The sequence below is a fragment of the Halichoerus grypus genome, chromosome 5, assembly GCF_964656455.1.
Source record: "Halichoerus grypus chromosome 5, mHalGry1.hap1.1, whole genome shotgun sequence".
Classification (NCBI taxonomy): Eukaryota; Metazoa; Chordata; class Mammalia; order Carnivora; family Phocidae; genus Halichoerus; species Halichoerus grypus.
Window position 1 is genome coordinate 130,831,051 of NC_135716.1, and position 17,040 is coordinate 130,848,090.

The window sequence follows — 17,040 nt, forward strand, 5'->3', positions numbered from 1 at the left end:
CTCAGGTCGTGATCCCCGGGTCCTGGGATTGAGCCCCAAATTGGGCTCCCTGCTCAGCGGGGAGTCTGCTTCTCCCTCTCCTTTGGCCTGCCACTCCCCCTGCTTGTGCTCTCTCTTTCTCCATCAAATAAATAAATAAATAATAAAAATAAATAAAAAATAAAAGAATTATGGGTAGGAGATCACTGGAGAAATTAATTCCATTTTACAAATATATGTTGACAAACTGACCTTATGTTGCAATTTGCACCTGCTGTCACAGCATGACAACTAATAGCATCCACTTTTACTCTCAAAAGTGTTTCAATTTGGATATAAATTACATGAGAACCTCCTATCCATTGAACGCCTGCCATGTGCCAGTGAACTAAGCAGTGTTAAAATTAAAAAAATAATAAGGCAGGTTCCTTGCATCAAAAAAGTAAACAATCTCATTATAGAGGCAAGAGTAACATGTCTAAAGCAAACTGAAAACATTAACAGGTTTTCGAGTTCAAGGTCAGTGTGTTGTACAGCAAATAAACTGCAAAAAGAAAGCAGCAAGGAGAGAGGGTATAATGGTCTCAAGGTGTTGGGGAAGGTCAGAGGACAGGGTGGTACCAGGATCCCAGACCTGAATCACTGTGGCCTGAGTGGGAAAAGGGTGCATACAGACCTAACTCATTGACTCCACACCGGTGACCTTCAGGCTGCCTTTCTTGAGGAAAGGAACTAAGACTACATTCCTCAGTGGAGTCTCAGTTTTTTAAACCGGTTTCTTCAGATTAGAAGATCAGCTCCTGCTTCTACAGCAAATGCACCCCAAGTAAAAACCAGGACTTTCCCTCATCTCTTTCAGACCACAAATATACCAAATTTGGAATTTTATTTATTTCCCTCAAGAACCTTTTGCCTTCCGGAAAAGGGCAGGTTTTTGACATCTAGAAACCAAACTGTAGGACTGTTTTTGCTTTCAGAATGCTTTCCACGTCCAGGGGAGCCACTTGGTTCTTGGTCTCTTCATTTTTCACTACTTCAGCAGTCCCTTGCTAAGTGTCAGCCCCTAAATTCAATTTGCTCCCCATGGTCTCGGGCGTTGAACTATGCCATTTTTCTAAAAAGTATTCATTTTAACAGGTCTTCCTTCTAAGTTGAGCCACAGAAGAACACAGCCATGTGTTCATAAAAGCACATTTAACATTCTGTGAAATTTGGTGGCCTCGGAAGAAGACACATGCTGAGCATGGCACAGAACTCCATAGTAGTTGGTTTTCACAGGGAAAGAAGATGAACAACGAGATGTAATCATCCCCTCTGCGAACAGCAGACCTAATGAAGACAAGAGCCCTTTCATGTGGGTGCTTCCTAATGCTTTTCACTGACTTCACACAGCAACCTCAAAGCCCTCCTCTGCCAAGAGTAATTCTCCAATTTGAAGAGCAGCACAGTCTTTTCATAGATCCACAGTCCCCTTCAAACCCCGGGCCATCTGGATGTGGTCACTGGATAGCACTTCATTTCTAGTACCGGAAACAAGATCCTGATTCAGCCAACGAGGGAAGAAGAGGAATATTTTCAGTTAAAGACTTCCTGAAGAGCTATGTCCTTGGTGTTGGCATGCGACTCACAGTGATCCAAGAGCCCAAGTTATTACAACTTGAAATTAAAAGACAGCCTTGATTCTTGGATCACTACAATAGAATCCTAGCGTGTGGGGCAATTCCTGCCTGAGCAAATCAATCCTAATGCTATATAAGACAGAATAAACTAATAAAATGAACAAAATACTGACTTGTGCAACCTTAATTTAGGCCCTCAATGGTATCATTGTGTAACAAACCACTTGATTCCTCAGACAATCAATTACTGGCTGTGAAACAAAATATAATTCACAACATCTTATTCAAAGGCAGTAGACATTTCTTCAGCATAAGAGATTTTTAAAGAACAAATGATAAAATACAAAAGGATTTTAGGATCCTAAATGGTTCTAATATGCAATCTTTTACATAGAGATTTTGATCATTTTGGTACATCTTGCTAAAAGATATGAAAAGTGTGTGGAGGCTCTTAACCATTATGAATTGATTTTTCTAGGATTTCATGTTTTATTTTTAATTATCCAATGCACCTTTATATCAATATTCGAGGAATAATTGCTAAATTCCTACCACCATTTATTTCAGGTAGAACTGATTTGAAACCAGCAAGAATCAACTATGCACAGAACCTTTCCCCAATAGATTGTTTTAATTAATTCTAATTATCAAAGTATTACATTTAAAGCATTTTCTCTTCTGGTATTGAAATGCCATGATGATTAGCCTTGAGAAAAGTTTGTCATTATTTCTTGTGCTGGAAATTTAGTGGGCTTTTCCAATCTGGGGTCACAAGTATTTCAATTCTGGGAAATTCCTCATTTCTGTTTATTCTCTCCTTTGGGACTTATGTTAGTAGGATGTTAAACTTTCAGAAATAAGGTTATCTTTATTATCTTATTTTCTTATCCTTTCCCTCCTATTATCTATCTCTCTGTCTTTTTATTTTTCTAGGGATTCTCTTAACTCTATCTGCTGACTTTTTTTTTAATTTGTTTTTATTCAGCTATCTTAGTTTTAATTTCTTGGAATTCTTCCATATTCTGACTGTACCTTTTTTATTGTATCCTGTTCTTGATTAATGGATGTCATGCTTTTATTACCTAAGGATAATGACTTTAGTTCCTTTGATGTTCTTCTGCTCTCTGCATCACCTCTGCTTCCTCCAATGATTTCCTTTTTCCTGTTGATTTGTTTTGATGTCTAGTGCTCCTTAACGATCAGGGTCCGCCGGCTATGGCTCTAGAGCTAAATGCAGCCCACAGCCGATTTGTGTAAACACCTTTGTTTCACTTTCTCTAAAGACTAAACCTCTAGTCTCCTGTAAGAACGAAGAGGGTTAGTAACCTAATTAGCCAGTATGGGGGAGAAGACAAGGTCAATTTAACTGCTTTTTTTTATAGACTCTTAAATAATCCCCTATTTTGGGGCCCCTTTAATACCACTTATGCCTACATTATGAATTATCTGATATTCCAATTTCTGAGCTTTCCCAGGGTTCTGCAGGGCAAATTAATTTGCTTGTCCAAAGGGAAATTGCTATCCTTTCTAGGGAGAAAACATTCACCCAACACACAAGTTCACCTTCTTGGTCTTTGAAGAGCCTGAGGGAATGTCACCTATACAACAAAGAGCTGGCTTATGTGCTAAAATTACTATCTTGAGAGACCCAACTCAGTTGCAATATATTCTGTGATATAAAGGTTTCCTAGAGGCATAATTGTTTACTGCAGACAGAACCCCATAAAGATGAGCAGGGGTAAAGAAATAAAAATGGAAACATAACCAGAATGAAACCATCTGGTAGTGATATTGCCAAATACAATCTAGAGTGTAACTGAATATCTGCTTAATGACCTTTTTAGAGCTCCATGGAATGGTTTTTAGCCACTGAACCAAGGATGTCACTAACCACATTTCAAGTAGCCCAGAGTATGTCCAGAAGAATGATTTTCTAGTTAAGCAGAGACCTCTTGAGTTTTCACACTAAATTAGACTGATATTAGAAAGGGCATAGTAATGGAAATCTTTGGAAACAGATAGAATACCTAATCCAGTTTTGCAAAGACTGATTTGCTCTTAACAAATCCCATGTTCTACTCTGAAAACTACTCTGAGCTCAGAAATGCTGGCTTCACAGCATGTAAAGCATTTTGCCCTAATTTTAGTTCCAACTAGCCGTGAGACAGAGAAAAGAAAGTGAGAGAAGAGGGAGACAGGATAATAAAATATAATAAAAGATGACTCCCATGAATAAAACAACTACTGACCTCTATTCAAAGACAATCAATTTTTTTTTATTTTCTCAGTACATAATAGAAGAGTAAGATGAAGCCCTTGCTCACATGAAGCCTAGTATAAAGACATAAGATGTGTATATCAGAAATATGGGATCACAGAGGATAGAAATTATTTTCAGCTAAAAAGACCAGAGATAGCTTTATAGGGGTATGGTTTGAACTGGCTTTTAAAGACTGGATTAGATTTTGAAACAGACTGTAATAAAAATAAGGACCAGAAATTTGGATTCAAAGAAAAGCAATGCTTCTCACAGGTCAAGAGATATTCCAATTTTGAGGCACCTGGCTGGCTCAGTCAGTACAGCATTAAACTCTTGATCTCAGGGTCATGAGTTCAAGCCCCATATTGGGGGTAGAGTTTACTTTAAAAAAAAGAGAGAGAGAGAGAGAGATTCCCATTTTTGAGGCTCTCAGTGTAATAAAAAGTAAAGAAATGAAAAAATATAAGGTTACCAAATATATATATCTACATATATATAACTATATATATTTACATATATATCTACATATATAACTATATATACCTACATATATATAACTATATATATTGTTACAAAAATATAACATATTTTAAATATTCAGTCTTATGTATGTGTCTCTGTTTCATTTTGAGGCAATATTAAAAAATATAAATTTAAGACTCTTTTTGAATGAAACCCCCCAAACAAATGGTCTTTTGGTTTCTCACTATCATTTACCCCAAAGAGACTCTGGGATATAAAAACAAAGAGAGACAAAATTACAAAGCTTGTTCAGAAGAAATAAATATGATCTTGATGACAGAAATATACAAGACAGGTTAGGTGGGTTTTTCCTTTTTCCTTCTTTATCTTTAAGAAATGTTTAAGGAAGTTCTTTCAGAATAAAGGAGGCACACAAAATGTAATTTTTTAAATGGCTTAAAAGCATTTATCTATGTCCTTCATATATCACTCCCCTTGTCAGTTGCAGTAGTTTGCCTTCCTCGTAAACTATCTCACAGATTTTCTTCCACATTGATTTTGATTCTCCAGCAAAAGGAAATATTATTAAAGCACAATGTGACTTTCCTTGTAATGGCAGCAGACTTTCATGTCATAAACACCAGATGATCTCTTTACCAAGAGTCAGATCAACAAGAAAGAAATTGTGCTCTGAGGGAAGGAAGCTCATCTTCAATAACAAAAACATTCAATAAAAATCATCATAGATGCCAAAACTCACTAGTTCATAAAGTCACTATTTTATGTTTTGTAAATCCCTTTTGTTTTGCCAACTGCATTTCATACAAAATTCACTCACTCCCCCAGCTTTTTTCCTATGAATATGTTCTCAGGATTAATCATAACATTTTACATGATGTTGATGAACAAATCAGAGTTTATCAGACAGAGAAATTAGCAAATCTACATTTATTTCTCTAGACCTTAGAAGACAGTGGGTTGGAAAACACTAGGCAAGATACTGGAAATGGGAGATGGCTAGCAGTCACAACAAAAAAGCTCTGAAATATATTGGATAAAAGTTGTCCAGGATAAAAACAAGTAAAAATCAAGAGCTATGAGTTCTACCTGAAAGTAACCAGAGTGTCATTTGAAAGTAGAGGTGTCGAAGTTATAAATAGTTTTGTTAGCTTAATTACTTAAGTAATATCTTTTTATGTCAAATGGAGTTGCTATTTAGTAGCTTATAGAGGATGCATACTTAGTGGTCTATTTTTTTACAATATGATTTTTCTCCACTGATGAGTGAACGTAGGAAGACTGGTACTAGCATCATTTCTGATGATTCCTAATAAAGGTAAGTATTTTTTAATAAATAGAATTTAAATTACAGATATGCTATACATTAGTCTCCTTTTGGGAACTTCCCTGTTAGGCCTATCCCTATTAGAAAGATTTGTTCACTATCCCTCGTCGGTGTGTCCTAAGAAGTCTATTATGGCCAGAAGTGGCACCCGATAGGTTACAGAGGAAGATACAGACGGCTCACAGGATACCATGGACAACTCCCTTCATGACTGTGATATATTAACTGCAAAAGGTCCTCAGTGGTCTCAAGAGGCACTGCACATTTCTACTTGCATTTAGAATCCTGCCGCTGGAATGGGAGAAGATACTTGCAAATGACACTATGGACAAAGGGCTGATATCCAAGATCTAAAAAGAACTTCTCAAACTCAACATCCAAAAAACAAATAATCAAGTCAAAAAAGGGGCAGAAGACATGAACAGACACTTCTCCAAAGAAGACATACAAATGGCTAACAGACACATGAAAAACTGTTCATCATCATTAGCCATCAGGGAAATTCAAATCAAAACCACATTGAGATACCACCTTACACCAGTTAGAATGGCAAAAATTGACAATACAAGAAACAACAAATGTTGGAGAGGTTGTGGAGAAAGGGGAACCCTCTTACACTGTTGGTGGGAATGCAAGTTGGTACAGCCACTTTGAAAAACAGTGTGGAGATTCCTCAAAAAGTTAAAAATAGAGCTACCCTATGACCCAGCAATTGCACTACTGGGTATTTACCCCAAAGACACAGATGTAGTGAAAAGAAGGGAGGGGCACATGGACCCCAATATTCATAGCAGCAATGTCCACAATAGCCATACTATGGAAGGAGCCGAGATGCCCTTCAACAGATGAATGGATAAAGAAGATGTGGTCCATATATACAATGGAATATTACTCAGCCATCAGAAAGGATGAATACCCAACTTTTACATCAACATAGATGGGACTGGAGGAGATTATCCTAAGTGAAATAAGTCAAGCAGAGAAAGTCAATTATCATATGGTTTCACTTATTTGTGGAACATAAGGAATAGCACAGAGGACATTAGGAGAAGGAAGGGAAAAATGAAGGGGGGGAATTGCAGGGGGAGACGAACCATGAGAGACTATGGACTCTGAGAAACAAACTGAGGGTTTTAGAGGGGAGGGGGGTGGGGAGATGGGTTAGCCTGGTGATGGGTATTAAGGAGGGCACGTACTGCATGGAGCACTGGGTGTTATACGCAAACAATGAATCATGGAACACTACATCAAAAACTAATGATCTACTGTATGGTGACTAACATAACATAAAAAAAGAAAAACTCAATAAACAAGAAAAAAAAAGAATCCTGCCGCTGCCATGGTAACAACTGGAGCTAGCGCCAGTGCTAAGAAACATTTAAGGCAAGTGGAGCTACTGCTGGACAGAAACAAAAACAAAAATACCCACCGGATTGATACAATTTGGGCTTAAGGAAACAAAAGCAAGAATTAAGGTAAAATGAAGAGACTGTAGCATTTGTATCTTTCATAGTTACAAATCATCTTCTCAGATATTTTTATTTTCAGAGAATTTATACAAAGGGGAATCACTATTTGCAGCAATTGTTTTATGTAAATCAACTTAGTAGACTGTGAATACTGTAGTTTGTAGGTTGTTTTATATATATATATATTTTATATATATATATATATATATATATATATATATGTTTTATATATATATATAATCTCCTAAAATCAATTGAGAGAATGATTAAAAGAAGGGAGAAGGAAAAATAAAAAAAAAAAAAAGGAGCCTCCTAAAATAATCTCTCTTGACAAATGAGGATGTGCTTCTCTAGAAACAAATTTATTGACAATATAATCTGGTGGAATATGTTCCCTGCAAACTTCAGCGAAATAAATCTCCTCAGCGGGCTGCTCTGTCTGAAGTTAGGTACTTTTGGTTCGGGAGTGCCCTCAACCCCTTGTGAGCCGATTGTAGTTTGCTGTTTCTGACACTGTTAATAAAACTCTGGCACCAGACCAGATGTTCTTAAAGATTTACCAAGGATTATTGATTCAAAAAGTCTTTTGAAAACAAAGAACCAAGAAAACACATTATCACAATTTCCAGCAACTTTTAAAACAGTAACAGTTTGAAAAAGTGAAAAGTGAGAAGTGAGTGGGATTTTGAAGTGTTTTTTGTTTCTTTTTTTGTAATAGCAAAGCAAAAATGTAATCAAATTTGGTTATAACTGATTTGGGACATGGAGACACAAGATAAATACTTCTCTCTTATGGATTTTCCCTAAGACGGGGAGAAAAAAAAAGCCACCCAGCATCACTACATAGATGGGTTATGTGGAGATTCGAAATGAGCTCTGATCTTGGATCCACACGATCATACTTGTCCGTGTGACCACTTCCAAGTTCCTTCTCAATACCCTGGAGGTAACAACAGTGCTCTTTCATTAACGACCTCTTATACGTCAGACACTGTGCTAAGCACTTGACAAGTATTCTATCAGCTGTGGTTCAAAATAATCCAGAAAAGTAGGTGTCATTGTCATCCCTGTTTGAGAGATGAGGAAACCAAGAGGAGAATAAGGAATTTGCTGAAAGCCCCGTGAAAAGTAAAACCAAGATTCAAATTCAGGCTGTGTGGCTTCAGAGTCCATACTTATAGCCCTACTTTGTATTTGAAGAAAAAAAATATACATTCAATATGTATAATATTGAAGTATATTTCACAGTATTGTAAAATATGTGTAAGTTAAAATTATATTTCATAATAATTATATTAAAACTGTGCTTAGCACAATTTTCCCCTTCTCTACTTCTGATAATACATTTTCCAGCACCCTGGTGAGTAGGGCAGTAGAGGGGCATCTAGATCTGAGGGTCCTAATTTTCCCTTTCCATATGTACCTGCTTCTTCCATGAATTTAGGAAATCTGGCTTCTGGCATACAGGTGAAAGAATCAAGCTTATTATTTCAGATTGGTATCCTTCACCAAAATGGGGATGTTTGTCTAAATGATACTGCTCCTTCCTATCACCAGGTTAGATTCAGCTCAATACAGAGGGCAGGTCCTGGTTATTGTAGGTCTGAGGAGCAAGGAGGAATCCACTAAAAGCTGAGGATGCTCTTAAAGACTAAGTCCACCTTGTATATGACCCAGGAGTGGGGAGGAAGCAGTGTTGCAGATCATCACCCCAGCATTGGTGAGGGATAACCAACAGAAAACATAATCCCCTTGATTGTGCAATCTGAAGACCAGAAGCCAGACTAGAGAGTACACAAGCAGATTGTAACCCTTCACAGAACAACCTGGAGATATATCACCTCAGGTTATCCAAGCGAGCTCAATCTAATCATACGAGCTATTAAAAGGGAAAATCTTTCCCATCTGGGTCAGAGAGATGAGATGGAAAAAGGAGGAGAGATTCAAAGCAAGAGGGGCACTCAACCCACTGTTGCTGGCTTTGAAGACAGAGGAAGGGGACCGTGAGCTAAGGAATGTGGAAGGTGGGAGCAACCCGCAGATGACAGCCAGCAAGAAAATATGATCTTAGTCCTACTACTAAAAGGAACTGAACAAGGAAATGAATTCTTCCCTGGAGCCTTTAGAGAGGAACCCAGCCTGGCTAATAATACCTTGATTTTAGGGGTGCCTAGGTGGCTCAGTTGGTTAAGCGTCTACCCTCGGCTCAGGTCGTGATCCCAGGGTCCTAGGATCCAGTCCCACATCCGGATCCCTGCTCAACAGGAAGTCTGCCTCTGCCCCTCTCCCCTGCTCATGCTCTCTCTCTCATTCTCTCTCTAAAACAAAAACAAAACCTTGATTTCAGTGCACTGAGACCTGGGTCAGACATCTAAACTTCCTAACTGTAAGATAATAAATTTGTATTGTTCAAGCTGCTAATTTTGTGGCAATTTGTGATGGTAGCAATAGAAAACTAATACCGAAGGGATCTTAGAGATGTTTTAGCTTAGTCCCTAATTTTAATCAGTAAGAAAACTGTGTCCTAGCTATGCTGTAGAATGTTCTTCCAAACCTGTTCATCTGGTAATACCTACTCTGCTTTCAAGATTTCAGCTTGGACACCTTTTCTTCCAGATGTTTTCCCTGGCCCTCCAGGACTTGGTTAGGTATTCCTAATCTATGGTGTCATAGCTCACCATGCACGATTTAGCACAGTGTCTACTTCCCAGAACTCCTACTAAATTTTTAAGAACTGGGACTTTGTCTTACTCAGCATGATAACTCCTAAATATAACATATTCATAGCAGTTATAACTCAAAAACACTGAATGAAAAAAATAAAAGAAATTATATCTCCTGATTACCAATCAGGACTCTTTCCCCCATGCTGCCAGAGTATTCTGCTAAAAATGGCCAAAGTATGGCAGACAAATTGGTAACCTTGAAGTGGCAATATGGCTTTAGAGTCATACAAACCAGGTTCATGTCCTGGCTTCACCATCTACTAGATGGCTTAGGCACATTTCTTTAAAGGTTAGCTTCCCTTAGTGTTAGTTCCTTATTTATAAAAAGAAGGTAGTAATAGCATCTGCTCAAATAATTGTATGAGAATTCATTGAAATGATGCTTATAAAAAGCTTAGCCAAGTATCTGGCACATAGAAAGAATGAAATAAAAATTGGCCATTATTACTAGGTATCTGTGATGGTTAATTTTATGGGTTAATTTGGCTGGGCCACACTGCCCACATCTCTGATCAAACATCATTCCGGATGTTTCTGTGAGGGTCTTTTAGACAAGATTAACATTGAAATTGGTATACTTTGAGTGAAGCAGATTGCTCTCCATAACACAGGTGGGCCTCATCCAATCAGCTGAAGGCCTGAGTAGAACAAAAGACTGACCTTTTCCAAAAAGAAAGAATTCCTTGGCACACGGTCTTCAGACTTGAACAGCAACATTAGTTTTCCCTGTGTTTCCAGTCTGGCAATACACACACACACATACACACACATCTTATTGGTTCTGTTTCTCTGGAGAACCCTGACTAATAGAATATCAAACCTGCAAATATGGTATTATTATGTACAAGCTATAAAAATAAAAATATGAAGATAAGTAAGATTCCCATTACCCATTGTAAGTAAATGTTTCCTTCATTTCAATATCAGATGGGACTCTGTTCAGAACATCAGTAACTAGTAAACAAAAGAGAAAGTGGCTTCATCAAAAACAAATAAACAAACAAAAGCAAAAGGAAAGAAAAAGAAGCTTGAATGGATGCCAGGCAGTCAAAAACAAGAGCTGGCCATTCTAACTGCTTAACAAAATCACACTTACATAAGTTTGGTTATTCTGCCTTCTACAAAGGCTATTAGATGTTTAAGAACCAAAACCACAAGAGGATACCTGGCACTAAATATTTTTTAAATCTTCCATGCTGTAAACTCATCCAACATGGAAAATTTTTAACAGTGAACTTCCTTTCTTAGTTCCTTTAAAACAACAACAACTTCAAACCTTTCCACCATGTTACAATTAACATTATGGCTACTTGGTGATGATTAAACTTATAATCTTACTTATATTTTCAAAAGACTCTGTTATCATTTGTATTAGCTACCACATACGGGCCAGCCAGATCCTCTAACATTTCTTTCTGCAATAACCAATTAAAAAACAAACAAACAAACAAAAAGAAGAATTCCCGCACACCAGTTGGTGGAAGCAGCTTGTGGCTAAGCTACAATGAAAACCTCTTCCCCTCCTCCCACCAACCAGAATAACCAGTCTGTTAGTTAATAACAACAGTGCTCTAAGTCTGAACTGCAATAGGAGTTTTTATTTGCCATGACTCCAATATTCAAACCACTGTCTATATAATTAGAGAAAGAACTTGAAGGCATACACACAGAAACTTTACAATGGTTATCCCTAAGCCAGAGACACAGCTAATGATGACTGAGCACCTGCTGCATGTCTTTTACATTTATTAGGGCATTTAATTCTCTTAACAACTCCATGAAGCAAACACTGCTATTATCCCCATTTTACTTATAAGGACAGACACTGATGCTTAGAGCACTTAAATAAGTCGCTCAAAACAAGGTCAAGTAGCTGGTAAACACATTGGAGCTGGGTTTTGAACTCAGTCAGATTTCCACTTTTCTATAATGGAAGCCTATTTTTAAAATACTGCTTCTCTGGGGCGCCTGGGTGGCTCAGCTGGTTAAACTTCTTCCTTCGGCTCAGGTCACGATCTGGGGGTCCTGGGATTGAGCCCCACTTTGGGCTCCCTGCTCAGCAGGGAGTCTGCTTCTCCCTCCCTCTCTGCCCCCACTCCCCCTGCTTGTGCTCTCTCTTACTCTCTCTCTCTCTCTCAAATAAATAAAATCTTTTAAATAAATAAATAAATAACTGCTTTTCTGGAGTCAGGGAGCAAGAGTTTTGTCCTTTTAGCTGGACTAAGATCGAATTGACATAAGACAGATTAACAGGAGAAAATCAAATTTAATTTCGTACTTACAGGGTATTTACACAGACATGGAAATTCCAAAAACAGTTTTGCAAAATGCCATATATATGTCTTTCAAACTAAGGAGAAGGGGTAGAAGTCTGGGACTTTATTTATTTATTTATTCATTCATTCATTTATAAAGATTTTATTTTATTTATTTATTTATTTTTAAAGATTTTATTTACTTAGAGCACAAGCAGTGGGAGTGGCTGAGGGAGAGGGAGAAACAGACTCCCTGCTGAGCAGGGAGCCCAACTTGGGGCTCCCTCCCAGGACCCTGGGATCATGACCTGAGCCAAAGGCAGCCGCTTAACTGACTGAGCCACGCAGCCACCCCGAGTGCGGGACTTCAAAGGGAAAAAATGCAATTCAGAGGAAGATGAAAAAGAGTAAATGTTTGGTACACAAATGTTTGCTGGACCAAAAAGGAAACAATGGGATATAGAGGACTTTGATGAAACAGGCATTGCTAGGTTTTTCTCTATCACTCCTAGTTCATAGTATAATGTAGTTATCTACGGTGGTAACTCTCTTCCTGGAGCAGGTCCTCTCTCTAAATTCTTTTCAGGCAGGTAAGTGGGGGTGGGGGGGTGGAAGGGTGGGGGGGTAAAAAGCTTTTCCTGAAGCCGCTGGGTTTTGACTGTTTTTTAACTAAAAAATAACCTTCATGCCAAAGTGGCCCATCTTGAGGCAGCCTGCCCTTGGCCCCTATACCTGTAACTGCTTAAACTCTATAGAATGAAATCATGTTTCCAAAAAAGAAAAAAATATTATGGAAGGAAGGGAGGAAGGGGAAAATTTCATCATATTCCAATAATCACATTATAGCCACAGTAACTTTTTTAGATTGGCTTGGAGGTTATCAGATACCCATGGACAAGGCATAACATACTCTAGTACCCATTGGATATCCTTTACCATACCAGGGCACCCATCCACCCTTCTCCAAGGAACTGCCCTGTGCTGACTGGAGCCACTTAATCAGGGAGGTTACCCAAACCCTCTTCCACCACCACCACCTTCCCTGCCCCTCCCCCTCCCCAGTCCATAACTGATGACTGAGTAATACAGGACTATGAAAGCTAAGTCCCCTGGTCCCCATTTCTGTAGGGCATTTATTTCAGAGATCACTCCTTGAGAAGCAGGCCAAGGCTAGACTTTGCTGGACACTCTTATTCAAAATAAAATAAGCTGTATGACTAAAATCCATGTCCATCTTAGAGAGTGGCCACCCTATTCTCCTTCCCCACTAGAACCGAGGGTTTTTCTTATGAAAACTTGATTGCATAATAACAACTCTTGCAATTTCAAGAGTGGTTTGCTAATCAGCTTAAGAATTCTTTATACTGGACTAAAATGACGCACTGGAACAATGAAATGAGTTCAGAAAATCCGAGTTGTAGCCCTGACTCTGCTGTGTAATAAGAATCGGTCACAAAACCACTCTGAATCTTCCTTTCTTTGTCTGTAGAAAGTGGACTATACTTGCACCTTCTAATTTAACAGTTAGGTATGAGAACAAATGAGCTAACAAATGAAAACAAAAACACGCAGAAAAGTCAGGCCTGAACTTTTTTCTAACTGAAGAAACTGAGATACAAAAGTATAATAAAAATAGTAATGAAGTGAGAAATCTCTAATCCCTAGCACTAGGCTCTATGTGTTTGGTCAGAGGCATTTTACTCAAAAGATTGGGAATGTTTGCAGTTTCTGACAGTTCTCACTGGAACAAATTTAGATTGATTTTGTGAGCAATAAGTCAACATTGAATCAAATGTGGATATTAAAAAAGAAAAAGAAATACAGCAATCCTTTCTTCAACTAATCTTTAATTTCTACCCCAAAGCAATTATATTTTTCATTGTACTTATTTTTTTCTTAAGTTTGCATTTGTATTATGAAGCAAATGGAATCAGGGTTTCTTTTACTGTGGAGATGGAAATTCTTTTTTTTTTTTTTTCTTATTTATCTTTGGATAATTTCTAAGAGAAGTTTCGTTAGTTTGAATAATACTACTTTTGTTACTAGATGTCTTCTGGTTTAACCATGTTCTCTCTCTCTCTCTCTCTCTTTTTTTTTTTTTTTTGTTATTGGCCTAATGGTTTTCTTATGAAGCATTTGTGTTCTCTTTTGTGTTTCTCTAAAATGCATTACAAGCTTTCTTTCCTTTGCCCTGAAATTTTCTTTAGGTCCACCTGAGTAATTAGGTAATTGTACTATTTTCACTTTATAAAATTACAGAGTATTAGATTCCCACCTTTGTGAAAATAAATTTGTAGTTCCCAAGTGTTTCTTGGCTTTTCCATGGAATTCAGGTCATTTAAGGCTACTCTGTGGTTAAAAAGGATGTCTTAATTTTTTAAAAAATATTCCAGATTTCATGGTTACTTTCTATTTACCCCTCACATCTCAGAACTAGTAGTCTTTGGCACAAAATTCCAAAATAATGGACTGCCTTACCAACCTTACCAATGACGGAATTCACTAAAAAACTAAGAAAACATACAAGAGCACTGAGTGGAAGAATAGGTGCCATTTCTTTTATTATGCAATAGAAAGCAGCCAGAAGTCAGCTATGAATAAGCTCTCAGATACAAATACATGACTAAATTGAGCCACAAGCAAAAGAAATGAGCTTGTTATACTTTATCATGGCTGTAATTTCTCCTAAATGTTATCTAGCTGAATATAATAAACACGATGCTATGTGGCTGCTTAAGATAGTACCCACTAGCTTTGGTATCAGATACTAATTTCACTCTGAATTTCAACAGTGAATGTAGTAAACATGAGGGTAGAAAGGAATTTTGAATAAAATGCCCTATAAAGCCATTCAGTGAACATTAGTGTTCTGGAAGCCTGACTTCATTTATCCCCGACCAGAACGTGGCTAATTATTTCCCTTCTACAAAGCCAGATGTATTATGAAGGGGGTGGGAGGTGGAGGGTGCATTGTTTAAACACTAAATCGTTGTCTCAGTGTAAACTATGTTAATGGAGAGAGATGTGCTTGCAGATAACCAAAAATTGTGGATAAACCTCATAAACCATAACAAACAGGATGGTGCTTCCTCAGGCAGTAACAACAGTGCTTAAAACATGGTTGTGACGGTAAATTTTATGTGTCAACTTGGCTAGGCTTATGGTACCCAGCTGTTTGGTCAAATACCAGTTCAGATGTCACTGGGAAGATAATTTTTAGATGTGATTCGCATTAAATCAGTAGACTTTGAGTAAAGGAGACCAGGCTCCATAATGTGGGTGACTTTCATCCACTCAGTTGAAGGCAAAGCAATTCTGCTTCCAGCCTACGACAGAAACAGTCTGAGATTCCAGCTTGTGGGCCTGCTCTGCAGATTTTGAACAAAAGATAGCAACAACTCTTTTAAGTGAGTCTCCAGCCTGCCCCATATATGTCAGATAGGTCAGCCCCACAGTCAATGTTAGCCAATTACTTAAAATTACTCTCTCTCTCTCTACATACACACACACACACACACACACACACCACAGTGTCTCTTCTCTCTCTGATCTGTCCCTCTAGAGAACCCTTACTAATACAAGGATAGTTACTGCTCACTAGAAGCTCTGAGAGACTGAATAGATAAATGGACAGTGGATAGACCATATATAAAAATAGAACTTTGACCTACAATCTGCAGCAAACCTCTCCAGAAAACCAAACCCTTTATCTACCAACAACAAACAAGGAAGAAGCCTGCCTATTCTAAGTCAGACCCGCAGGAAACCTGATTGCTATCTCTAGTGACAATTCAGGAAGCTAAACAGTAACTTCTGGAACAATCAGCCCCAAATGGCCAGCACTTGATTAATAACTGACAGCTTCCCTAATTTTTGTCTGTTTTCAACTGAGGATCAATCCTACAATGCCAAATATGCACCCCTAACCAATTGCCTCGGATGTCCTACTTCAAATGAGGCTGCCTACAGCTTCCCCATGCCAGCACCCCTCCAACCAGGGCATACCTGAACCCTTCCCTTTTTTATTTATTTATTTTTAACATGTTATTCATTTATTTTTGTGAGAGAGAGAGAGAGAGAGAGCACGAGCAGAGGGAAGGGGCAGAGGGAGAAGCAGACTCCAACTGAGCAGGGAGCCCGATGTGGGGCTCGATCCCAGGATGCTGGGATCATGACCTGAGCCAAAGGCAGGTACTTAACCGACTGAGCCACCCAGGTGCCCCAAATCTTCCCTTTTTTACACTACAAAGCTTGTCCATTCCTCTGTCAGCCTTAATTTTTCAGTTTTTTTTTTAACATTTCTGACAGTGATTTAATGTTATCCATTTAAAGGTCCTCTGACGGTTTTAAATATCAAAATTTTAGTTTCTCATCCACATCAACAGATATTAAAATTTCTACAATTCTTCAAGCTCTGCTTCCCTTTGAATCTCTCAAAACACAAGTGACAGTAGCTGACTCCCTTGTAAGCTTAGAACAAATAGTCCTTGCTTTTCTGATTTGGTTGGTCTTTGTTATTTCCCCGACACTAAGGTATAGCCTCAAAACACTGCTGTCCAGAGCCAGAATTTCCAGACTCTGTCATGTAATTCAAAATGTGAACAATACATAACACGAAATCTTATGTATTCGCCTCCTATCCTGCATTACTAATCAAGTTCAAGGATAAGCTTTTTTAAGGTGAAACAAACGGCAATAGCAAACAAATGACTGAAAGCCTTTAACATAAAAACAATTTAAAAAATCTATTTGACTTACAGCTTATTAACAATAACTTGCTGACTATGCACTTAACTCTAAAAGATTCTGTTTCAAGCATTTCTCTCTTTGGGTCACTAAGTTTACTATTACAGATAAAAATATAAAAAGTAGTATGTCTCTCTATAAAAGTGGCTTTTGACTCCCCTGATAAAATCTATAATCTG